Source organism: Cebus imitator, unplaced genomic scaffold (genome assembly GCF_001604975.1).
Source record: "Cebus imitator isolate Cc_AM_T3 unplaced genomic scaffold, Cebus_imitator-1.0 Scaffold168, whole genome shotgun sequence".
NCBI classification, from domain to species: Eukaryota; Metazoa; Chordata; class Mammalia; order Primates; family Cebidae; genus Cebus; species Cebus imitator.
This window is the reverse complement of record NW_016107483.1, coordinates 2,665,088-2,692,139: the sequence shown is the minus strand read 5'-3', so window position 1 is coordinate 2,692,139 and position 27,052 is coordinate 2,665,088. Positions and strand designations below refer to the sequence as shown.

Sequence of the window (27,052 nt, the reverse complement as noted above, 5' to 3'; positions counted from 1 at the left end):
TTTCTTGTTTGGTTCTCGTTTAGAGACAATCTATAAGACTTAATGTTTCATACATTGAAAAATATACTTGATAATAATACCTTTTAAACTATAGGTGCTGTAAATATCTTCTCCAAATTTTTGTTTTCCCTTTTCACATTTTTTGGTGAACTTATGTTCAAATTTTAATATATTTCAATTAGTAAATACTTATTGTTATGGGATATTATTTCTATCCCAAAGTTAATAAGAAATTCTTTCATCTCATCTTTTAAAGGTTGTATCATTATTATTTTATACTTGTTTATTTGAAGTAGATTGCCGTGGAACTTGTAAAGTAGGGACACAATTTTATTTCTCTCTTTTTTTTTCTTTTTAATGCATAATTAGTTGTTTCAGTGTCACTAATTAAACAGTCTTTCCTTTTCACCAATCATTTATTAATGACTAGAGTGAGTCTTCTATAATATGTTAAATGTCCTTTAATTCATGGAGTTATGTATTTATTTTGGAGCTGTTTTTCGAATTCCTAATCTAACACAATATTAATTTAAACACTTTAGACTTTTAAAACATCTTGATATATGATAAAAGAGGATCCCTTAAAATTGCTTCTTTTCCTCAGGAGTCTTTTGGCTAATCCTGTGCCTTGCAAATCCAAAAAGATTTACAAACATCTGTTGAAAATGTTTTGAGTAATTTCATTGAACCTATAGTCAATTTGGAGAAACGTGACTGAATAGATCTTTTTGATCCACAAATACTATATATTTTTATTTATTTGTGTCTTTTTAAATGTCTTACAATCATGTTTAATTTTTTGCAAACACATATTACTATAATTTAGGTTATCTAGAGATGACATGTTTTAACTACCTTGGTGAATGATGTCCAATATTTTTCCTTAGAATATATTTTCCAAGTATTGCCTTAGTTCTCCAGAAATGCAATTAATATCTTACATTACTATTATATGCAGCAACTTTCTTAATATCTGTTTTTATGACAACAATTCTAATAAATATGATTTTAGATTTTCTATGCAACCATATAATCCCTGCATAATGATGATTTTATTTCTTCCATTTTAATCCATATACATTATAGTTCTCACGTCTTATTGTATTGAATATGTCTACAAAGAATTTTTAAAAAAAATACAGGCACAGTGGTGCTTACCTGTAATCCTAACTATTTGGGAGACTGGAGCAGGAGGAGCATTTGAGCCCAGGGTTTTGAGGCTGCAGTGAGCTATGCTAGTGTGACTGCACTCCAGCCTAGGTGACAGGGTGAGACCATGTCTCTATTTTTAAAAACTGAATTAAGAACTAAATAAATCTGCATTTACTAAATTAATTATTCCTTTGGCCCCTTAATGTGATGATCATACTTACTTTTTTAAAATTTTTCTTAGAAAGTACCCTTGCAACTCTGTGATAAACCAAGCATAGACATGCTGTAGTACATTTTGCTAGATTCAGTTAACTAAAATTTTGTTAACTAAATATAGAATTTTTGCATCTATATTTAGAAAGAGAATTGATCTTCAGTTTACCTTTCTCATTATATCCTTGCCTGGAGTTGATAACAAGGTTACACTAACTTCACATAATAACTTGCATTGTATTCCTTCATTTTAATTCTTTAGTAAAATTTACGTAAGACTTAATCTTTTTTTTAAAGTTATAATTTATTCAGAAAACATTTAGGTCCAAGAATTTTACTTTTTGAAACATTTAAAAAAACAATTCAATTGCCTTTTTTTTTTTTCAGGAATATTTGAGCTTCATTTCTTTTTAATTGCGATACCATTGAATTTCTAAGAATTTCCATTTTCAAAACAACAGACGACTTGTTTTCACTTTGTTTATCAAGGCCTGATACACACACACATACTTATTTAAAAATTTCTATAGAGACTTTTTGATCTATTAAATATTAATAATTAGAAGACAGTTTCTAAGTATACATATTTACATTATTAGTAAATTTAATTACTACATAATTCATTTATATTTTACTCATTATCTAACTGACAGACTTTGAAATTTTGTTAATATCTATCTCATTCATAACCTAGTATTTGACCAACTTTGTGAGTGGACTTCCTTCTTGAGGAAAAATATTTTTAAATAGTTTCAGAGTGATAAATATATATATATATATATATATATATATAAATCTAGCATAATTATTATACACATATCTATATATAACTACCAGATGATAATTATATATATAATACTGTGTACATAGCATATAGTATAATACTATCTATATAGTATTATATACATACTAATATTTTTGTGATTTTAACTTCTCAGTGTTTGAGAGAAGAAAGTGAAAATCTTTCATTAAGGTAGTGGTTGTCCATTTTTCCCTGCAGTTTTATCAACTTTTGCTTAATATATTTTGAGATGATTGAAGCAGAGGCTACCGGTTGTCCCCCGCAGTCTGTTCTCTACTTCAGTAGTGACAGGAGCTGTACAGATTACTATTGCCAGCCTCCTTTGCACTTAACACCTGATGTTATCACTAAGATATGGCTAATGGCCAATGGAATATAAGCAGTGTAATATGGTACCTTTTGGAAGTGATTAAAAGATAGTTGGCAGAGATCTTTTGTCTTCTTTATTGTCCCTTCTAGCTTACAGCATAGGACACAAAATTCCACCTTCTTAGACCATGATGATGAAAACTATACCGAAGTGTGACCAATGAATGAGGTATAAGAAGTCTAATCCCTGAAGAATTGAGGTGCAAATTTCTCTCACCAGCATTGGATAGTTTGCTCTTCTACTTTAAATAAATAAGAGGAAAATAAACTACTTAGCCATTATTACTTAAATTTTAGAACACCTGGCTTTGCCTAATCCTAACACTGCTATTTTAATAGCTGTAAACAAATATAGAACTGCCATAGGATTCCCTTTAATTAAACATTTATCATTATGTAGTGACCCTCACCTCACCTTCCTTTATATGTATTTGCACTAAAGTCTTCCTTCCTGATATTAATATAGCCACTCTGGTTTCTTGTTCTAATCTGCATTTAAACAATTTCTTTATGTTTTCTGTATACTGCTTGTAATTAGCATATTGTGGAATGTTGTTTGATTTTCCACAAACAATCTATGTTTTTGTTTAACTGACAAGTACGGTCCTTTTCATGATTGATACATTTTAACACGCTTCTATTTTATTTAGGTTTCTATGCTTTTTCTACCTTTTTATGACCAGGTTTCCTCCTTCCTTTCCTTTTATACATCAATGAAATGTTTCTGTTATCCACTATTTTTCATTGATTTTTACTTCATAAAATATGAAAGTTTTGAGTTCTGGCTCTTATTTTCAATTCATCCTTTAGTATTGACCTGAACCATCTGAATGATTGAAAGAGGTCTGAACTCTTTCAAACTGATCAACCCTAGTCTGTTTCACAGACTAGATTTTATTATTTTAATTCCTTCTTTTTAGTCTAACATTTTTTACATTATTTTTATTTTATTATTGTATAAAAATAACTTATTTTGATTTTCATATATTCATACCTTTTTTTGTGGCTTAAGCAACATAAATCTATTATCTCACAATCAGAACTTAGAAGTAGAAACCACATGTCAGCAAGTTGTTTACTTCTGAGGGCTTCCGGGGAAGAATCTGCTCTAGGCTTCTAGGTGTGTAGATGGCATCTTCATGTTCATCTAAAACGCCTGTATTTTCAGGTCTTTACTACACTGCTTTTTTCACTGCTCTTTCTTGCAACACAGACCATCCTGGAATTTTTTTCCTTCCTGAAATATATCATTTAGAAATTTATTTGGGTAAGAAATATTTGTAGTAAAATGAACCCTAATTTATTGCAAAATATCATTATTTTAGTTTCATTATTAGTAGATAGTTTTGCTGTGCCAGGGAATCTAGGTTGATAGCTGTTTGTTTTTGTTTTTGTTTTTTTTTCCTATCATTCTGAAGAAATCACTCCACTGTCTTTGGCTTCCATTGCTACTGACGACAGCTTTGCTGCTGATCTGTTTGTCTGTGACGCCATCTTTATTGCTACTACTGGGCTCTTTTTTCCATCAAATGTCTCTTGTAATTTTATTATTATATATTATAATGTTTCATAGAGATTATGGCCTCAGCAAGTTTATATCTCCTCAATTCTAGGATTCTATTTATAAGATTTTCATAGGCAATAGGTTTTAGTCAATATTATTGAAATCTCAATATTTCAAATAAAAACAAATGTTCTAAAGAAGGAGTAATTCCTCTCACAAAAAAGAGGCTTACTGCTCGCTTTAAAAGCACATATATTAAAATTAAGATGATACAAAGATTAGTACGACCCCTCTAGAAAGATGATGTGCAAATTCATGAAGCATTCTGTATATTTTATATATTTAAAATTTATTAAAGGAATAGGTACATATTAAGTATGCTCAGCCAAAAAATAAGCAAAAAACAAACAAAGAAACAAACGTCCCTTCCCCCACCAAAAATCTATGTATGTCAAGTGATGTAGATGTTAATCACTCCGATTTTGGGAATCATTATACAAGATATACTTATATCAAAATACATCATTGTACAACCTAATTAAGTTTTTTATCAATCACACCTGAACAAAGTTGAAAAATATATAAAACTTGTTTTTTAAAAATATGTATCTTATCAGTGCTAGGTAAAGAAAATCTTTGTGGAATTTTTGTGGCATTTATATAAAACAAGGAAATCATTTTGGAGAAAACAAAGATAATTTTGCATAAGAAGAATGTTTTCCCCTTTTTAGTCTTCTAAATTAAATATTAATGAACTCTCAAGTTTGAGCAGGTGCTAAGCCATTTTACAATGCAAGCAAGATAGGACAAATAGTAACAAAATACAGAAAAAGATTACTGCTTTTCCTGTGAGCATACAGGAGGTGTTTCTGGCTTGTTAGTACTAACTTAATTCTTACTTCTCCTACTTTGGGGAAACAGGTAAGATTATGTTACAGAAAAAGTTTTTAAGTAATTTCATCAAATTATTCACAGATTTGTAGTTCAAATTTCACCTTGAAAACAACATCTCCATTTCAAAACACTGTCTTAAAATCCTGGGACCAGTTCATGCACTCATTCATTTATTGAGTAAGTGTGTATTAATTACATGATGTAGACTATGAATCTATGACTGCTTTCTTGGATTTCTTGACACCTACTGAAGAGATGAGCCATAATTATAATAGAGAATCACCTTCAATTAAGGAAAAAAAAGTAAAGAAAATGATAGTTTTATTACATGACTATAATATAAAGCAATTACTTGGAAAATACCTACAGTTGGGGAAATAGTTGTAAATGTATATATAATGGTATTCTATGTTTTTAAACTCTCATATTTAGATTTTTTTGGAAACCAGGAGTAGGTTAAGCAGAATTCAATGGCTTCCTTGAAGTATTGAGCTGGTAGTTGAAAATTGCTGCAAAGTTAAAACTTACCCAAAGTCATTTTTGCTAATGCTTATAGGTTCATGTCAGGCTGTGTTTCTATTGTACTAAGCTCAGAAATAACCCAATTTCCTATTGAGAATCCTTTATAATGAGAGCAATTTTAATCTTCAGCCTCCCACTGTAAGCTGTTCTTACTGTGAATTTGTTTCATTGATAATATTTTAGCTTATCTTTTAAAAAAGTAACACTTATTTCATCTTTTGAAATATCTTTGATATTTTTGAAGAATTGCACTAAGCAAAGCAATGATTCATAATTTTATTGGTGCATTAAAAATTGGAAATTATCATGCTTAAAGATATTTAATACTCCTATGTGTTAGTATTTTGAAGTTGAGTTAAATAGCATAAAGTTGCTGTGCAAATAGTGTAAAAAATATTTATTATGTATGAATTTTCATTCAAGACATCAAAGTTTAACTCAGAAATCAATGTATATAATTCCACCATTGGCTAATGAAGGGACGTGACTGCGAGTTACGGAGGATAAATACAATCATTTTCATTGACCGTTTCTCTTTTAAAATAAGGATCTATGTGCAAAGGGTCAGAAAATCCTTAAATTCGTTTACTGAAAAGAAGGAATTTTCGCTTCCAAAGTTTGGGTTTTAGTGTTACACAGAATCACTTTCAAATCTCAACCCAACTTGCAAAGCCTTTGGGTAACTTTCCTCATCTTTTTAAGCCTCAGTCTCCCTGTCTCCCCTAAGATTTCCTTTTTATAACACGTAGTTAATGATATTATTCCTAGCACAGCCCCTGGCACGTGTCTCAGCTACTTTCAAAGATTTCATTCCCCCCACATCTTTATTTCAGACAGGAATATTTTACAGACTAATAAATTGGAGTAGTGAGTTAAAAATAGGTGAAAAAAGTCAGTAAGTCACCCCAGGCTAATTTTACTTTGCTTCTACGTGGCAGAAAAACTGGGGATAGTTACCTTTTTATTTTAAGTGGTATTTATCTTTCTCTATCTTCTTCCCGGGGATCATGTCTCCAAGCAAATACATGCATTCAAGTGAGAGGGCTCCTGGAAGCTTAGGGCTGTCATTTCACTCAAGCTATGACACGTTAGGAATCACACGGATTTGATTTTGAATCATAGTTTTCCTCCTAGAACTTGTGGGTTCTGTTTTTTTTATACTATAAATTAAGATAATAATATTTAAATTATGAGGTCATCATGAGGATTGAATTATAAAATAGATAGAAGTTTCCAGGCAAGTGGAAACAATGCAAGAGATGCCATCAATTTTAAGTGTATATTATAGTTTAAAGTAAGGTGGGGAGATTATACCTATATATAAATAGGGGGAAAAATAAACTGTCGTTTACTCTTCTGAGCTTTTATCTGGGACCCTTACAACAAAGGACAAATTAACAAGGGAAAAACAAGAGTTTTGTTGACAATAATTTTTTATATATATGGGAGATACCCAGGCAATAAGCAATTCTCAAAGACCTGGCTTAGAATATCAGCATATATACCATCTTCAACAAAAGACAATTCAATTTTAGAGATGTGACAAGACAAAGGCAAACGACCTTGAGCTTTAGGGGCAACAAATTGTGGCAAGACCTATATAAGGAGAACTAATGGCAGGTAAAGGATAATCAGATTTGTTCCACAGATTCCTCTGGTTAAATAAGTCTTCAGGATAATAAGGGTCTAGGATTGTCTTTGCTGATGAAATTTTGTCCTTCTTAGTATAAAGGGAAGAAGGGACACCATTGTAAATTTGTGCCTTTCTTTTAGGCAAATGGGGTTGAGGGAGAAGAGCTTTTTTTTTTTTTTTTTTTTTTTTTTTTTTTTTTTTTTTTTTTTTTTTTTTTTTTTTTTTTTTTTTTTTTTTGTATCTGCTTCTTTTCAATTATCTTCAGCTCAAAAGGTATGCTTTATCTTATGCCAAAAGGTATGCTTTGGGTGGCATATTCGGCTACTATTCATTCAGAAGTGGTTATAAGATAAACATTTATTTTCATGATTTATAAACAACTAGAAATAAAAACGAAGTTAGAATAACTGATTTTCATTTTTAGAATCTATTACTCTTTGCAGAGCAAAAGTATGCATTAAATATCAAAGTTGTGTCGACATATACAAATAAATATATATATTATGATGAAATGCGCAATAATTTGCATGATTGCCCTTACATAATATATTTCATTGTCTGTATTAATTCGTTCTCACGCTGCTTATAAAGAAAGACATACACAACACTGGGCAATTTACAAAAGTAAGAGGTTTAATGGATTCCCAGTTCCACGTGGTTGAGGAGGCCTCACAATAGTGGCAAAAGGTGAAGGCACCTCTCACTTGGCAGCAGGCAAGGAAAGAGAGCTTGTGAGGTAAATTCCCCTTTTTAAAACCATTAGACCTTGCAAGACTTATTCACCAACACAAGAACAGCACAGGAAATACCTGCCCTCACGATTCAATTACCTCCCACCTGAAATTTAAGTTGAGATTTGGGTGTTTGAAGATGAATTAACAGTTTCATAATTTTCAGCAAAAGTGAGAATTACATGGTAATAGGGCTAACGTTTATTGAGTGCTTACTATGCTTATCTGTTCAAAATACTATACACGTACTGTCTGATTTGATTCAAATGACACACATATGTGTTAGAGAAAAAGAAGAATAAAGAAGGTAGAGAAACCGAGGGACAGAGAGTTTAATTAAATTGCCTGTGATCGAAAGCAAGGAAATAGAAGTGGGAAGATAAATGCAGGCAGTCTGATTCAGACCTGCTAGCCCATTGAAATACTGCCACCTTTTCTAAAAATATTTATAGAAAAAAGTGAGTAATTATCCTTATAACTAGGCAATGTCAGCTTTCAAAACTTGAATTCTCTTCATTATTTATCTACATTAACCAATTGTTGCAAATATTCTATTAACCCTTTTCTTCGTATACCTTAAATTATGTGAACTCAGAAGAAGTCTTTAAAATAAACTTTTTATTCCCCTCTAGGTTAAAGCAGAACAAAAAACATTAAATATTAACTTTGCCTTATTTTTACAATATTTGGTAAAAATTACATATCTGAATGACAAATAGAAAACAGCTTATGAAATTAGGAAAATAACGTTTTAGATTATTTTATCGTTTTAGTCCACTATCAGACATATGTTTTATTTGGATTCTGGGAGAGTAGAAAACAGCTTATGAAATATATGTGGAATTTTAGCATAAATAGTAGCTGAAATAATGTATCAGTGGTGATTTCAATTCACTATCTGATTGGACAGTGGGGAGAATAAAGGTTAAAACTGCAGAGGAACGTTTCAGTTCACTCTTTTAAGCTGTATTTAGATCTATCGCAATTATAGTTTTAAACGTTCTCTTTGTTTGGTTGGTTTCTTATAAGAATGAATATGGCAGGTAAGTTTTAGAAATTATGCGTTTGATAGGAAAATGTGCTATTTGAGATGCTTCACAATAGATGAGTGAGGCATGTAGGAATAAAGATGATTACTATTAAAGAAAATAAACCTTATTAGCGCATAAGTACCATTGGTTGTATTCTTTATGCTTAGAAGAAAAAAACTCCATGACCTTCTTTGGATTTGCAACATGTTTTACTAATTAGCATATAAATAAATTACAATCTAATGTCGCTTAATACATTTTCTTTTAGGAATTAGACCTACATTCTTCATATTAAATATTCTTCCAATTTAACCACAGAGCTTGAACTTACAACAGAAACTAAACAACTCCAGTTTTGGACGGGATCCAAAAGCCTTTAGCGTCACTCAGTCCATTTAACACTTGAAAAGTAAACCTGATTGAAGTCACCATGTGGCCATGCTCTGAGTGAATAACATTCTCTCTATGGACTTGGGTAATTCTCTCTAGGTTTAATACCAGTTATGACTTTGCCTCAGTAGAATTCCCCAGGGCATAGATGCATGGTAGGTGTAATCTGGCTTACTTTTAAAATATTAATATATATGAAATAAGCCTCCATATATGCAAATAAATAATAATGAGATGTCAGAGATTCACAAGGAGGGCAAAACAAAGCAAAACTTTGGTAGATAAAGCATTTTCATTAGAAACCAAAGAACTTGCCGGCTCAAAACCAGTAGTAAAAAGGATGACTTTCTTTAGCATAATAAAATATTTTGAGTGCAGAGGTCATGAAGAAGGGCATAGAATTCAATCAGCTGCTCTCAGTTATACAGGACACAGGAACATAAGAGTGTTTGTTCAGTAATGAGGAGATTTTGTGTAAAGGGAAGTACTCTGTTGAATTCAGTTCTTCAGCAGAAGCCCTATTTGGCTTTTTATATGCTTCATTATAATTTTACTTAAAGTTTTAGGAAAATCAAGATGAAATAATCTTTGTGGTTTTTTTTGTTTTGTTTTGTTTTGTTTCTTAACTGTTATACTGCTAGAATTCCACACAAAATGTGATAAACATTTACAATTGATTGAAGTATATATACTGGAAAATTAGGATGAGAATTTTTAAAAAGTTATTTTAAATAATAGATTTAGGGGATAAAAGTACAGTTTTGTTACATGGATATATTGTTTAAAGGTGAAGTCTGGGCTTCAATGTAGTCACCACCCAAATGGTGTACAATGGACCCATTAAGTAATTTCTGATCTCTCCCCTGATACCTCTCAACCTTTTTAAGTTGGCAATGTCTATTATTCTACTTTTTAAGTCCATTAGGATGACAGCATTTTAAGGGACGCTTTCCTGATAGCATACATACATAGACAGCATTTCCAAGGACCAATGGGTCTCAGTCAGGGACCATTTATTTCCTAGAAGATATTTGCTTCCGTGGAGACATATTTGGTAGCCACAACCTATTGGGAGGGGTTGATAGTAGCATCTAGAGGCCAAGGATGTTGCTAATCATTCTACAATACTCAAGACACTTTTCCACCGCAAAGAATTATCCAGCCCAGTATGTCAATAGTGTTGACATTGAGAAATCCAACAATAGATTATTTTATAAGCATGCAAGTTACTTTTATAACTTAAACCATTTAATGATTTGAGGTTATTATATATCCATACTTTTGGTATATAATGTATATATGTTGAGAACTAGTGACTCATATAGCTTTGAATTAGAAGCCTCCAAATAGCAAAAATAATTGCCTTTTTTAATAAATAAGTTCATAAATGACTTTTTTTTTCTAGGCAGGTGGAGAATTCACTCATATTTCTAGATAATTGATGTATGTAGCTTAACTAAACCTACAGTTTGTTTATTCTTCCTTTAAAATACAATATAATCACATTCAAGAGTGCAGATATTGAGAAACAAGAATAACATTTTGGTTGCATTCTCTGTGCTTTTAGGAAAACAAGCACAGAATGTTCACTCTACAGGGGCCTTTAGAGATCGCCTATTCTAATGCTCATATTTTACAGTTGGGAAAAATAATACTCAAAAAGGGGAAGCATCAATCCCTGATTGTACAACTAGTCAGCAGTAAAACCAGGTCTACAGTTACTTTATATATTGCTATCAAAATGAGGTCACGATTTGATGACTTTGTAAAATTGATTCTATGTATATTGAGATGTTATATTGAGATGATTCATAATGGAATTTTGCTCAGCCGCTAGTTTGGAATTGTCCTTCATGACTGACATGACCTCTTTTGCCATCTAGATAAGATGGAACTCACTACATAATGATTTGTTTCCCTTCTCCAGAATGTACTTTATTTGTGCTAGCATTACATTGCTACTGGAAACATCATTTTCAAGTCACAATGTGCCATATATAATCTTCTACTTTAAACCATGTTATTCCTTTAAAATTGTACAAGTGTGTGTCTATATGCCAGAGAGATTAGGAAGAGAGTCTCTAGAATTTCTTTCCTATCTACAAACACATTAATCTTTTACATTTATTTGTAAGGGAAAAAAGTCTGCTTTCTATTCTTGAACAATAGTCTGCATATAGATGTGCAATTACTGTAAGCTAATTCTGTTGAGTTTTATAACTTCATATATTAATAGGACCATAAGACCAAATTTTTTGCCAGTTAAACTGCTGGTGCTATCTTTAAGTAGAGATTATAAAAGTCTTCAGAACTACCCACTTTTTTCTAGAGGAGATTGTAAGATAATGTAGCATATCAGTTTGAAGTGAAAGACATTAGAGAAATTTGACCAAATTATTTACAAAATTATACTTCTAATTGTGCTGAGAGTATCACTCCTTTATATAATTTTAAATAATATTATTTTATTAATGCTTTCATTGAAGCTTTTTCGTAAATTAAAGCCTCGTCTGCAGGAAGCCACAGTATGACATCTTTTGACAAAATGAATTCTTCTATTTGCATAGCCTAAACTGAAATATGTTATCAAAAGATTCATTTCATGATCTAGTAACTAAAATTTATTAGAAAAGATTCAACATGCTAATGTTACATTGGCCTAATAAGAAGGCCTTAACATTTAAATAGCTCCTTCATCAAGGAAAAACTTGTCATATCAGCTGACTGTACTGTTATTTTAGAACTATCTCCTGGTTAAAGATAATTTTATAACAAGCTACTAGTTAAATAATTTGATAACATGTAAATTTTCTCTGATATTTTGATTTACTCAAAATGAGGTATTTCAAACAAATTATTTCAAATTGATACCATACTTAGCGGCAGAGCAGTTACCAAAATGTCTTCAAGCGCTCTAGGGATTGAGGGTGTCAGTCTATATACAGCACTTCTTTCCTTCCTTTCTAAATAAAAGACTAATTGAGAAATAAGATGCAAGAACCAGTTAGATAGGTATAAATGTATAAATACAAAAATGTATAAGTCACTTTAGATTTATATTTCAAAGAGGTTGAGTATTATTCTTTCCTTTTCCTACATTGTCCCCATTTCTACACTTGTGAATACCTTGGAACTACCCGTCTATCTGAGGAAAAGACTCTGCAAAACAATTCAAGTTTTCAAGGCAGCTGCCTCATCTGGTTGAGGTGGGAAAAAAAAAAAAAAAGCAAAGGGTCTGCAATTGAAAACTTTCAACGCTTAATTCTACAAATTCAAGAAATAGGAACCCATCAGTGAATGACTGGAACTTGTGATCCACCAGTGAAGTAATCAGTAAATAGAGAAATAAAAGCTGGGGAGAGTCATAAGGGGCAGTGTTCTAACACAAGCACCTTCATATGAAATCAGGGAGAGGGAGTGTTCCAAACACCACAATATATTCCAATAAAACTTTTTCACTTAATTGATTGGCTATTCCCTGATAAGATACTTTTATCCTCCTGGTAGTAACTCATAAAATTTTTATCCCCTCAACATGAGGAAAAAAATGTCAATGTGTTTTCAGGGATTCTACAGCTCTGCTGTTCAAAAATGGTTACGTGCTTGTGAGGGATATGGAATTACACAGACAAGAGAAATTAGCAAAAAATTGAGTTGATTATGATGTGAAAAATATTTACATGAAAGCACTGATTTTTCTCTCTGTTTAACGTTTATAAAAGGAATCAAGAGTGTCTTGATTAAAGGCTTACTTTTGTTTAGATCTTAAAACATTTTTTGTTAACTTCTGTGCTATTTAATTATGCTAATGAAAATCCCCATTATGAGGTGCTTTGGGATTTTTGGAATCCTGTGCTCATTTGTGTAATGATTCTCACTGAGGTAAATTCAGACAGATTGTAGAAGCGTACAAACCACATCCTATATATTTTCCCCTAAATTTGTGAACCTACATACAGAAAGATAAAGAGAATAAAACTGAAAAGATGAATTTAAGTATTTGTGTTTTATTTTGAGTAATTTCAGTAGAATATTAGTTAACTATTTCATTATCTTTTTTATTTCTATGATGATACAGAATTATAATGTTACTAGACTATCTTAAAGGAAAATAATTGATAACAAACAATTATTATAGAGTATGGGATCCATTGTTTATAGTAATGTTTTCCCAAACACGCATAGCTGGTAAAATAATGCCTACATGCATTTATCCAGTTAATGGACAATTTCTGACATAACACAAAAAAGCAACATTTAGTCTAATGAAATGTATGTTTTCTCAATTCATCTCAATTATTTATTTGTAGTACTTTGACGATATAAAAGGACTGAAGGTGCTTCATGTTTCTGTGTATCACTACAGAAGTATATGTAATTTAGAATTCAAGACATTAACTAACATACTCTGCTTCCCAGGCTAAAGATAAAACATAAAAACAAGCTAGCCATCAGACCTTTATGATTCTAAGCCAGAATATTCTGGAATACTGGGAAGTATTCTCTACATTTATCTACAAGAGCTAAAAGGCACACAGGAGATTCTGTAAATTGCTGTCCATTCCAGGAGTGATGCCAGGCCTTCCTTTTGGCACCAGACACACATTTCCTTGGTCAAGTGGAGCTCTGTGTAAGATTTCATGACTAGAGTTTAGGTGTGCGGTGGGGGGACTTCTGTTCTGAATCATGGAAGATGGCAGTCAAGTATAAAAGTTTATATTCTTCAGCTTTGAAAACAGATATAAAGTGAATTAATATTTTTATCTTTATTGATATTTGCTTGGTAAATAAACTTCTGGTGAAGCTCAATATGCTTCCTAGGAGAAATAGAATGCGATGCATAGAGAGCATCCATCCCTATCCTCTCTGTACGTGTGTGTGTGTGTCTCTCTCTCTCTCTCCACTCTCCTTGGCAAAGATCTCCCTGTCATGCTTTTGTGTAGGACAGTGAAGGCTCTGACCAGGCTAAATAAGTGTGGCTTGGCAAGGCCATGACCTTATTAGAAACGCCTCTCTCTGAAGTCTCAAATGACCCTAATACCAAGGTTGAATTTGCCTGAGCCTGTCCTTTCTGATTTCCCCCAACACATTACATAGGAGCTCTCTGTCAAATTTGGTGCTGCCAATAATGTGCCAGTCTCTCAGACTTTTGTATTAAATGCAAGTTCTCCAGGAAACTTTTGAAAGTGCACAGGAAAAATACAGAGAAAATTGAAGACTAAAGGGAATATGTTTTGTTCTACAGCAATACATTTGCTCTGCAAAGGAATGTGTTTATCTATACATATCCTTTTTGCTTCTATTCTATATTAACCTCATCTGATTTATGCTAATTTTTGCCCAAGATGACAACAGGAGCAGAGTTATAGACACACAGAGGATTTGCTTTACTATTACTCCACCTACTGGAATTGCCCTTCACTGACCGGATTCCTAGGACAGAGACTTGAAAAATGTGAAGAAAATAAATTAGAATTATGTACATGCACGGACAAAACTGTTTTCTTAATATTGGCTTATTCAGTATGTGAGTAATTTGACGAGATGAATAATTTCGTAGTTTGAGACTGCATAGTAACAAGAGACACTGGTTTTATCATTTTATATTCTTAGATTCTGAGTCCTAATTGCACCATGTAAAGAGTCTTATTTTGATATTAAAATGCTGAATTATGCATTATACAATATATATCATTTGCTCATCAAACAGGTATGCATGCTTTAGTTATAAAAATAAAATGGGAATATAATATGTATTCCTTGATGTTTCAGAAATGTATTTACATAAAACAATTCTGGAGGAACATAATATTTTATGCAGTCTAGTTCTATATATCAAGAGAATTAAAATAACTTTTTAAATCAACACAATATATAACATTTTGAAGTACTACAAAGTATAGATTCTAACTGAATATGTTGTCTACTTTATTTAGATTATATCATGGAAACCCTCTATCTATAGATATATTTGCATTCATTTTTAGAAACAATTCTCCTAATTTTCAATCCTGGAGTATCTGAAGAATACAATATAATTTTATTGCATTTAATTAAAAGTTAATTGGACCTAGTCTCAAATATGATGTGTGTATGGAGCATCTAATTGAGCAGGTAATTTGTCCATGGTCATACATATTTAAATTTGTATCTTAAAATAATGTGGTGAGGTAAAATATTCTGGGGTATTGTCAGTTATTTAGCTCCCTCTACTTTACATTTTATTTATAAATGAATCAAAGTCAGCTGAACTTATGTATAAAGTCAATTTAAAAATGATATCTATTTTCAATAATGTGGAAACAAATTGACTGATACTTAACTAATGCTGAATTGTGTGTGTGTACCTGTGCCTGTGTGTATTTATATATGTGAACTCATATGTTGTCAATCTCCACATTTTCATTATTGTTTCTTTAATGCACATAAATAAATATAAAGGGCTAGATGACTTTATAATAGAATATAATGCTGTTTTGGGCATCTTTCAACCTATTCTTCTAACCAATGACTTAAGGAAGAGGCTGTTAATTTGATATTTTAAATTATTACATAATAAAACAGATTAAAGGCTTGTATTTTTATATTCTAGTAAGGAAAAATGTCTATTTCAAATTGGTTTTGGACTATCATAAAAGATGCAAATTGTGTGATCATTCATTACTGTCATATGAAGTGTGCCAAAAATCAGAGATTGTTCTATGTTGTTTTTGACTGAAAAATATCCTTGTTTGAGCACATAATAAAATCAAATTATTTTCCTCTGCAACCCAATAAAACATGTACTAAACGCAAGTGAATCAACACAGCTAGTTGCTAGCGCTATGATTGGGGATGCACTAGTTTGGATAAAATAAGAACTGGCAGGCCGGGCGCGGTGGCCCACGCCTATGATCCCAGCACTTTGGGAGGCCGAGATGGAGATCGAGACCATCCTGGTCAACATGGTGAAACCCCGTCTCTACTAAAAATACGCAAATTAGCTGGACATGGTGGCGCGTGCCTGTAGTCCCAGCTACACAGGAGGCTGAGGCAGGAGAATTGCCTGAGCCCGGGAGGCGGAGGTTGCGGTGAGCCGAGATCGTGCCATTGCACTCCAGCCTGGGTAACAAGAGCGAAACTCCATCTCAAAAAAAATATGTATATATATGTATAAGAACTGGCCTGAATCTCTGCCCCAAACTAGAAATAAAAGAGCACTGAGAAAAATTCCAATCGTTTGTGAAACTTATTTTTTCTTCTAATTTCATATGCCCCTTTTTTGCAGTGAAAACTTGGGGGCATTATGTTACTTGATTAACTTAAATAGGAAGTACTAAAAAAAAAATCTAATAAAACATACACCAACATTTAATAATCCAAACTTAAAACCCTAAATTGGATGAGTTTTACTGTTTTAAGTGAATTCACTTTGGGGTCTTTTTCTCTTTTTCCCTAAGTAAACATAAAAAAATTAATTGACAAAATACAAGAAAACCCATAAACATTGAAGTTTTCAACAAGATTTTTGGGGAACAGTATTGGATATTTTATTGCACGACAATGTACATTTTGTATTATTTCACACTTCAGTGGTCATTACAGCATTGTTTAGAGGGGTCGTGTTCTGAGTAGATCGAATAATATGAAGGTGCCTATTCTGAAATATGCATTAAAGTAGGAGTAAGGATCTTAATGAAAAGAAATGTGGTTTCAGGTTGTACATTAGTGTCAGAAACTCAGTTGCCAAAAGAAAAATTAATACAGATCAATGATCTAGAGGAATTCACATTACAGATTTAATTATTAAGGTTCTAACACTGTCACTTGTACTATCATTCTCTTAAATTGGGACTCAGCAATAAATTATGAACCAGGTCATAACACGTCAGTGTTCTTCCACCTACTGACCAGTATCTCAGCATAGTCACATGAATTAAAGCCAATCAGCAGTTATTGGAAATAAAGATTTTTAAATAGTGCATGTAGAGAACTTCTGAGCAGCATATTGCTCCTTGGACCAGAACAGGCTGAAAACATGGAGCACAGCTCTTCCTTTTTTTATGGGAGGTGGTCAGCAATGTCCTAGAAGAGAGAATGAAGAAAATCTTAAAACGTTAATTAAATAAAAATAGAAAAGGAGGTGGGCTGGAGAGAAAAAAACAGAAAAAGGAAAAGGAGAAACAGGAAAAGCCGAGGAAGAGAGGAAAAGAGAAAAGTAGTAAAAAGGTAATGAAGGGAGAAAGAAAAAGACAGGATGAAGAGTGATAAGTAGGTAGCAAAAATAAGGGAGAAGAAAGAGCAAGGGAAGCTCAAGGAGAAAGAGGTGGGAGGGGGATAAATCGTAGAGGTTTCTCCAGCTTCTTTGATTTTTAGTTAAATATCTGTCCAAGGCTGCAAGACAATCCTGACCTGAGAAAGGTCTCGCTGTTCCTCCTAACCCAGACTCCAGCTTCTGGGGTGAGCTCTCAGAGCCCTCCTCACTGGCCACAGCCACAGATCTGCTGCCTGTGGAGGTGCTTTCTACCATGTCTTCAAAACTAATGTCTGCCACTGTTTTATCTCTTCTGAGCACTTTTTTTTTACTCTATGTTGTGACTGAATATTTGCTTTTCCACAAAATGTATGTGTTGAAGCTCTGATCCCCAATGTGATTGTGATGATATTAGAAGTAGATACTTTGAGTGGCAATTCTGTTTAAATGAAGCCATGACATGGGAGTCCCCATGGATCAGTGTCCTTATAACAAGCTAAGAGATCAGAGCTCTTTCTGTATCTCTGCCATGTAAGGACACAGTAAAAAAGTAGCCATTGGCAAGCCAGGAAGATAGTTCTCACAGGAACCAAATTGGCTAACACCTTGATCTTGCACTTCCACCATCTGGAACTGTGAGATAAAAATTTCTGTTGTTTCAGCCACCCAAGCTAAGATATGTTGTTATAGCAGACTGGGCTGGTTCACACCCTGTCCCACCAGATCCTCCATGTCTCAAAACACATGACTTCACTTTCTAATTTTCATGTAAAAGAGAAATACAGAGAATGTTTCCTGCCGTTCATATCTATCTTTTATTTGTATGCACCTCAAAAGGTGAGACTCATCTTTTGATGAGTCATACTTCAATTTGTTTTAATGTCATACCAACTCTACTGTCTAAGTATATCATAAATACTTTTTTCTCTTTGAAACATCTTACTATTGACTTAGTGAAGCCCCATATTACTGTTGGACAGTATTAATGAAGCATGGACTTTAAAACAAAATTGGATTAGGCCAGACTCATGCCCGTAATTCCAGCACTTTGGGAGGCTGAGGCAGGAGGGTTACTTGAAGGTAGGCGTTTGAGACTAGCCTGAGCCACAGAGCAAGGCCGTTTCTCTACAGAATGTTAAAAAAATTAGTCAGGTATGGTGTTGTGTGCCTGCAGTCCCAGCTACTCTGGGAGGCTAACGTGTGAGGATCACATTAGCTAAGGAGGTTGAGGCTTCAGTGAGCCATGTTCATGCCACTGCACTCCATCCATTGTGACAAAGTGAGACCTTGGATCTCAAAAATAAATTAATAAATAAAAAAAAATAAAATTGAGTTAATTCTGATGCTCAACAGAATGGAGTAAAAGCAAAAAAAAATATTTTAATATATATATATATATTTTTTTTCTTGACAGCAATTAATTTGCAATAGAATAATAGATGTTTAATTTCCTCTGAATAAATGTTATATTTATCTGTTCTAAATATATAGCTAACACTAAGTGGACATAGTCAATGTATTTACTTGCTCTTTTAAACTCTTGATTATTTTATGTGGACTCTAAATATGTATTTACATATGAAGATTCTAGAATTTTTCATGCCAATTACTTTATGAAAATAGCTACTGTTTCACCCTGTTGTTGATTCACTTACCAGAATTTGCGTACTATTCAATAGTACATTCACTAGTTGCTACAAACTCTAAATTCTTTGCAGACTGATACAAAATCTAAATCTGGAATAGTTCACATTTATCCCAAAAAGCATTAAAGTGAATACAACAATTAGTTTTAGAATCCAGGAAAATAATATGGAAATTTACAGTATTCTTCCTAGACAACTGCTTTTACAAATACTGAATTCACTTGAAAGTTTTCAATTCAACAACAAAAGATTAGTATTAACCACTCCATGTTCTATGTGTTGTAGCATACAAAACTTGGTATTCTGAAACACAAGCATGTGCATCCAATAAATAATGATTAGAGATACACTAAAGATCTTTCTATTATTTGTATTCTCCTAGTAGTTATGACACATCTGAGCTGAGCTTGAAAGTAAGGTCAGGAAATGTAAATGAATGTCAAAAAAGTCAAAGAAAATGCCTGGATATTTAAGAATGAAAAAAAGAAGAAAAGTGTTTTAGAGAGAAGGGATACAAGGAGCCAAAAAGAAAAAAAAGATATGTGATTGGGACTCTGTGGGAAAAAAAATTTATATGTATATCTGTATGTACATATACATGTGTATATATATACCTATATCTATACATACATATATACGTATGTATATTTAGATACGTATAAATATATGTATGTAAGTATATATAAATTTATATATATAATTTTATATGTATATAATTATATATATGTAAATTTATGTTTATATATAATTTATATTTATATATATATTTATAAAATTATATATATTTTATATATATAAATTATATATATAATTTATATGTATATGCATATATATACATATATATGAATATATATATACACATATATATACATAATAGTACATTACATAGTCCCTTAATTAAGATAGCATAGAGATCCATTTTAACAGAAAAATCCTCATATACATGTAACAAAATTTATCATGTACCCTATGCATATATATACACACACACATACATATATTCCAGTGTTGGAATATCTAAAAAGATGTTTAAGTGGTTATTTCTATTTTTTCAAAGCTGTTTCATTTTTGTATTCTAAACTCATTTCATTGACATAAGCCCAAAACAAGATCTATTACAAACACAAGTGTTTTGTGTCATTTTGTGTGTGTGTGTGTGTGTTTTTTTAATTTAGGAAATGGGGCACATTTCATGTATAGACAAAATTAGGAATAGGATTAGCATTCATAAAAAGGAGAGGCAGTCTATTAAGTGGGATAATACAAAGCAGAATATCAAAAATTTAGGCAACATGGAAATTCATATCTCTCATAAAGAGGGTTGTAAATTTTTCAGATTTAGCCTACCTTTCACAGATCTGAAGGGCGGAGATAACCCAGCTGACATCAGAGTTATACATCAAAATAAAGAATACATTTTCAACTGTAAATACTTGTCCTTTTAAAATAATAATTAATAATTCATTCAACAAATGTCTACAGAACATTGCTGTCTGCTAAAGCCTGTGAATGAAAAGCTAATGAAAACAGTATCTTATCCTCCACATCTCAACAAGGAAGAAGCATGTGGAAAGATAGTGACAGTTGTGACAGGTGCTAAATTATGGACATGCCTGAGGGTCAGAGAAGCTCTGAAAATTTATAATTTGGAAAAAATCAGAGTTTTTATTAAGGTATTAGCTTTTGAGTTTGGTAATGAAGAATTAGCAGGGATTCTTTAAGAATATAATACAGGAGGGGCAATTCAAGAAGAAGAAATGTCGGGCAAAAACACAAAGGAGCCCGGCACGGTGGCTCATGCCTGTAATCCCAGCACTTTGGGAGGCCAAGGCCAGTGGATCATGAGATCAGGAGATCAAGACCATAACCTAGTTAACACAGTGAAACCTCATCTCTACAAAAAAAAAAAAAAAAATTAGCCGGGCGTGGTGGCACGTGCCTGTAGTTTCAGCTACTTGGAAGGCTGAGGCAGGAGAATGGCTTGAACTCAGGAGGCAGAGGTTGCAATGAACTGAGATTCAACCATTGCACTCCAGCCTAGGTGACAGAGTAAGACTCTGTCTCAAAACAAACAAACAAACAAACAAAAAAAACCACAAAGGAATGAAAAAAAAATACAACGATATGTTAAAGATGAGCTAACGTTTGCTGTAACTGGGGTAAGCTGTACATTTGGCACAGAGGCTGGATATAACTGTAAGCAATGCTGCCCAATAGAAACGTAACGCAAGCCACACAGGTATGTGTTAACTAGAAGCCATATGTAAAAAGTAAAACCAATAAATTTCATTTTAAGAATATATTTCATTCACCCGATATTCCCAAAATATTGTCATTTCAACAGAGTCAATACACAAATTATTAATGAAACAAAATGCACTTTTTGGATTTCAGTCTTTGAAATCTGACTGTAGTTTCTATTTACAGCACATCTTGATTCTGCCCAGCTGTATTTCCGTGCCCTTTAGACGTGGTTTTAATGATTGCCTCATTGGGCAGTTCTGTTAATAGTACATGACATAGTCCCTTAATTAAGATAGCATAGCGATCCATTTTAACAGAAAAAACATCATATACATGTAACAAAATTTCTCATGTACCCTATAAATGTGTATAAGTGTTTAAATAAATAAAAGAAAAAATATTCTCTGGAGTCCCCCATTTGGACAAATTATTTTTAGATTTGATTAATTTTATGTACATTATTAAATATGTGTGGCATAAACCTAGTTGCACATTTCTCAATCTTGTAGCTCTTATACGTTTATGAGAACCACACAAGTGCACACTTGTATAAAAACACTTACGTGCCTATAATCTTACATTTGACATGATGAATATGTTTAGCTTAAACTTAACCAGTATTTGAAGCATGAATAAAAACTTGGCTTCTCCGAGCATGTTCCTTTCATTTCAACATCTGGAACATACTGATTTAAACTACTACATGGCTGCTAGTAAACCTCATAGTGATATCATTTGTTCTTTCTAGGCAAGAATGGATTTTTTCTATATGGAGTCACCACTTTTATTTAATCAGTTATCTGCAAGTTATAATAGTTCAATAAGGCGTCAGTGTGATTTTTAACAAATTCAAGCAACGAACATTTCAGTTGGTTCTTGGCTGTATAAGCAATTACTAGGAAGGTCCAGATTTATTAAATCATGTAGATTATATCAAAATGAAAACAGAATATTTGTAAAATATAATAGGGAAGCTTTGAATTTCCTGTGACTTAGTTTGCAGATGCTCCTGCATGGGCAATGCTGCTGGGCCCTACACTAGACTCTTTCTATGATATCTGAGTGACAACAAGGAGTCATTTAAAGTCCTTGGAGGTTTACAAAGTCAGCTTTTAGTTTTAAGAAGAGAATTGCCTGTGAATGTAGATAGAGTTTGCACATATATGTAAGAAACATAATTCTAAACTCATGATATATTTGATGGATAATACATAATTTAAATATCCAAGTAGTTGTTAGCTGATTCACCATGGGAGAGTAGCACCATTAAATACTGTTATTCAAGCCACATTATTATATCCTTTTTTTTGTAGAATTGCCTTTAAAATGGCTTACAGTTGTGAGAGAAGATAAATTCCATTATTTATAATCCCCAAACTTTTGTTAACAAATTATCTTTAAAAAACGAAAATGCTCACTTCAGTACTGAGCATGATCAGCAGAGCAGTGAAATTTGAATGAGTCTGCAGTCACTCTATTTTGAGAAAACAATATTCACTTGAATATATATGACTGGGAGCACTTATTTTTTCCATGTTAAACACAGTTTTTTAGTAAAGATTTGTGTAGCTCTTTTTTCAAATTTCTGGTTCTTGCTGAGTACTTAAAAAATTGGTTATCAACCCTACTCTCAGTAAAATTTATAAATTTATTATACTTGATTATATACAGCGTATTTGCTTGTGGAAAAAGAGGTCTAGAAAATGATTCAGTAGCAGCTACTAGATAGAATTCTCTTGCTAAATATTGACATATTTTTTGTGTGCACATATATGTGAGCATAAATTTAACTTGGTACACATCCACTCAGAAATGATATATTGATTTCCTTTTCCTTTTAAAAAAACAAACAAATCCATTCAAAAGTGGGCAAAGCATATAAACAGATACTTTCCAAAAGAAGACAAATATGTAGCCAACAAACATGAAAAAATGCTCATCATTATTGGTCATTAGAGAAATGCAAATCAAAACCACACTGAGATACCATCTCATGCCAGTTAGAATGGCGATCATTAAAAAATCTGGAGACAACAGATGCTGGAGAGGATGTGGAGAAATAGGAACACATTTACACTGTTGGTGGGAGTGTAAATTAGTTCAACCATTATGTAAGACAGTGTGGCAATTCTTCAAGGACCTAGAAATAGAAATCCCATTTGACCCAGCAATCCCATTACTGAGTATATACCCAAAGGATTATAAATAATTCTATTATAAAGACACATGCACACATATGTTCATTGTGGCACTGTTTATGATAGCAAAGACCTGGAACCAACCTAAATACCCATGGATGATATAGACTGGACAAGGAAAATGTGGCACACATATACCGTGGAATACTATGCAGCCATAAAAAATGATGAGTTTGTGTCCTTTGTAGAGACATGGATGAACCTAGAAACCATCATTCTAAGCAAACTGACACAAGAGCAGAAAACCAAATGTGGCATGTCCTCACTCACAGTCGGGTGATGAACAATGAGAACACTTGGGCACAGGGAAGGGAACAACACTTACAGGGTTAGGTGGGGGGTGGAGGGAAGGGGAGGGACAGTTGAGTGGGGGCGGGGAGGATGAGGAGGGATAACACCGGGAGAAATGCCTGACATAGGCGACGGCGGGGGGGGGGGAATGTATGTACCTATGCAACAATCCTGCAGTGTGCAGGAAGTGCACATGAACCCCAGATCCCAAATACAAAAAAAAAAAAAAAAAAAGTTATTCAGAAACTGTTATGTATGTTATTGAAAACGGGAGAGTTCCCTGACCCGGCTTGCAGGAGGTGAGACATTGGTGTGTCTCCTCTGTTAGGCAACCGTGAGTGCTCACACCCCTTACAGGAGGGGTAGCACTCAGATGAGCAGGTGCAGGAGCCAAGGGACTGGCGTTTGCATGGGTAAAGGATAAGGGGGTGTGGCGGGCCAACAGGCAAATTTTGGGCATAAAAACAAGAATACCTATTCTCATTGAGGGCTATGGGTTTCTAGGTTTGAGGGTGGGGCTTCTGCCAGGCAAGTGGCCTCTTCTACCAAGTATTTCCCTGCTTCCTGTCCATATCATTAATAACTAACATATTAACAAATTCACAGTCTCCACGATAAAATGCTAACTATTACAAAAATTATGACTCCCTGAACATGATATTGATGGCACATTCCGCTCTAAAATAATTTTCTCATCCAGCTGTTTCTTGAAGTTTATACTGAATACAAATTTCTCAATGTAGGAAACAAATCAATAATATATCCCTGTGTGTTCAATAGGCTTTTAAGTCTATGGTATATCAACTAGTTTTATGAAAGTAAAAAAGTTCCAGGTTCAAATGTTTTCAGGAAATTATAAATTAAACCCCATTAAATAGATAAATACTGAATATCTTTATTCTCATATTATTATAATTTGTTTTGTGTCTTTTGAATAGGAGTCTATATAATGCAGAGTTTTACAATGTTTTGACTAAGCTACCTCTTTATTTTTCTACAGGATCACATATAAAGACCACTTAAAAAATAATTCCCGGCCGGGCGCGGTGGCTCAGGCCTGTAATCCCAGCACTTTGGGAGGCCGAGGCGGGTGGATCACGAGGTCAAGAGATCAAGACCATCCTGGTCAACATGGTGAAACACCGTCTCTACTAAAAATACAAAAAATCAGCTGGGCATGGTGGCGCGTGCCTGTAATCCCAGCTACTCAGGAGGCTGAGGCAGGAGAATTGTCTGAACCCAGGAGGCGGAGGTTGCGGTGAGCCGAGATCGCGCCATTGCACTCCAGCGTGCGGAACAAGAGCAAAACTCCGTCTCAAAAAAAAAAAAATAAATAAAATAATAATAATAATAATTCCCATTTTTTTAAACTTTTAATATTACTACCTGCTGTTAATATGGATATTTACTGCATAGGTAGGAGATTTTCTCGATGTTCATTTAAAGTGTTTTTATGTTTGTGCCAAGAACAAACATAAAATTAAATGGTAATATGTCTGTAATATATCTGGTTTTATGTTGTATAACTTAATAAGTATCATTAAATGACCTAAAAACAAATATTAGATCCTCAGCAGAACATGAAGTCCCAAATCTACTTATCATTGATTGAGCAAACTAATGCTTTTGAATTTAAACTATTGATATTAATAATAAAACAGAATCTTTTAATAACTAAGATTATTTTATTACATATACGAGTATCTGTGACTGGTTTATATTTTTCTTTAGCTTGGCTGTCTAAAATAATAAGTTGGTTACCTACTTTGTTTGCCCTTTAATACAGTTGAAAAAGTTTGTCTCGGGTCTGATAGAACGGGATCAATTTATACAGCTAGTGCTTGACTTACGACCACGATTGGTTCCAACAGACCGGTCGTAACATGATTTGGTCATAAGTTGAGTAGGCTATATGTACAGTGCTGTGAAATGATGTTATAAAAATTTTTAAGTCATATTTTATCATAATTTTCTTTCATTATTTTTATATATCATAATTTTCTTTGTTCATTTTATGCCGTTTGTATCATCTCTACACCATTTTCTTTCTTATTTTTACATTCGTCAGGTTTAAGTAAAACACTGCATTACCAGTATAACTGGTTTAATATTTGCAAAACATACAAAATTACAAAATACAGGTGCATACAAAAATACAAAATACAGGTGTAAAAAATACCATAGGAAACATTTTCCCAATTGCAAAACATATCAAAATATGTAAACATGTATGAAACATTTTATTGGCAGTTTTTGAATTTGATCTTCCATCCAAATATATAGCAATTTCTCCACTTCTTGGATGGGCCCGCTTCGTTGCTTTGTTATAACTGTTGATCGCATGGGTGCAGAACCTTTCACAGCTTCACGAATTCTTTCTTTATCTTTCAAAATCGCCGACACAGTCGAGTGTGATAACTTCGTATCACATGCGATCACATTCACTTTCTTTCCTCCTTCGTACTGCTTAATTACCTTAATTTTCGTGTCGAGATCGATAGCCTTTCTTTCCTTCTTGGCAGGCTGAGGCATAGACAAAGACAATTTCCTCTTGGTAGACATCATGGGAGGGGTTTGATGAAAAATATCCAAGACACAAAACACAAATTGCTATACTGAGTTTGGGATAACAGTTGAAGTGGTGCACGCAGAGATGGTAGTGCTGCTAGAAGCTGGTCCACACTGTCGTACGCCCAGCTGGGCAACGTTTGCGCTGCCAGACGCGGAGCAGTCATGGCTAGCGATTGTGGTCGTAAAGTCAAATGGTCGTAAGTTGCATAGGTCGTAAGCCGATCAATACCTGTACATTAATTCAAGAAATATTTATTAAAAATCTATGATTTCCAAGCATATCCTAAATGCTGAGCATAGAATGGGAAATAAAATAAAGTCATTATATTATAAAGTGAGTATTTTGCATGTTACAGAATTGGATTATAAAGAAGTAATCTAATAACTCTGGTATTTCTGATAGTGATAAATATTTTGGAAAAAGATAAAGCAGAGAAGAGGACAAGGAAGTTCCAGAGTAGGGTACAATGCTAAGTAGAATTGCTGGGGAAGTTGTCAATTAGAAGGTAGAATTTGAGCAAAGTGCTGGAATAGATAAGAAAACAAGCATCTGTATGTCTCTGTAGTGGAAGAATATTTCCACGGAGAAGATAAGAAAGGACAAAGTCACCCAGGAGGAAATTTGTCC

At 33.1% G+C, this 27,052-nt stretch overlaps 1 long non-coding RNA gene and 1 other non-coding gene across 2 annotated transcripts; one reads left to right on the top strand and one right to left on the bottom strand.

The window, feature by feature from the left end:
- LOC108315094 lies at positions 1–26,626 on the bottom strand. Its single transcript, XR_001829824.1, has 3 exons — positions 26,414–26,626; positions 1,934–1,938; positions 1–38 (listed from the first exon to the last, which is right to left on the bottom strand). It is a non-coding gene; the product is annotated as an uncharacterized LOC108315094 (long non-coding RNA).
- Positions 4,272–4,375, top strand: LOC119473571. The gene has a single exon (XR_005202780.1). It is a non-coding gene; the product is annotated as a U6 spliceosomal RNA (small nuclear RNA).
- Positions 26,627–27,052: the final 426 nt, after the last annotated feature.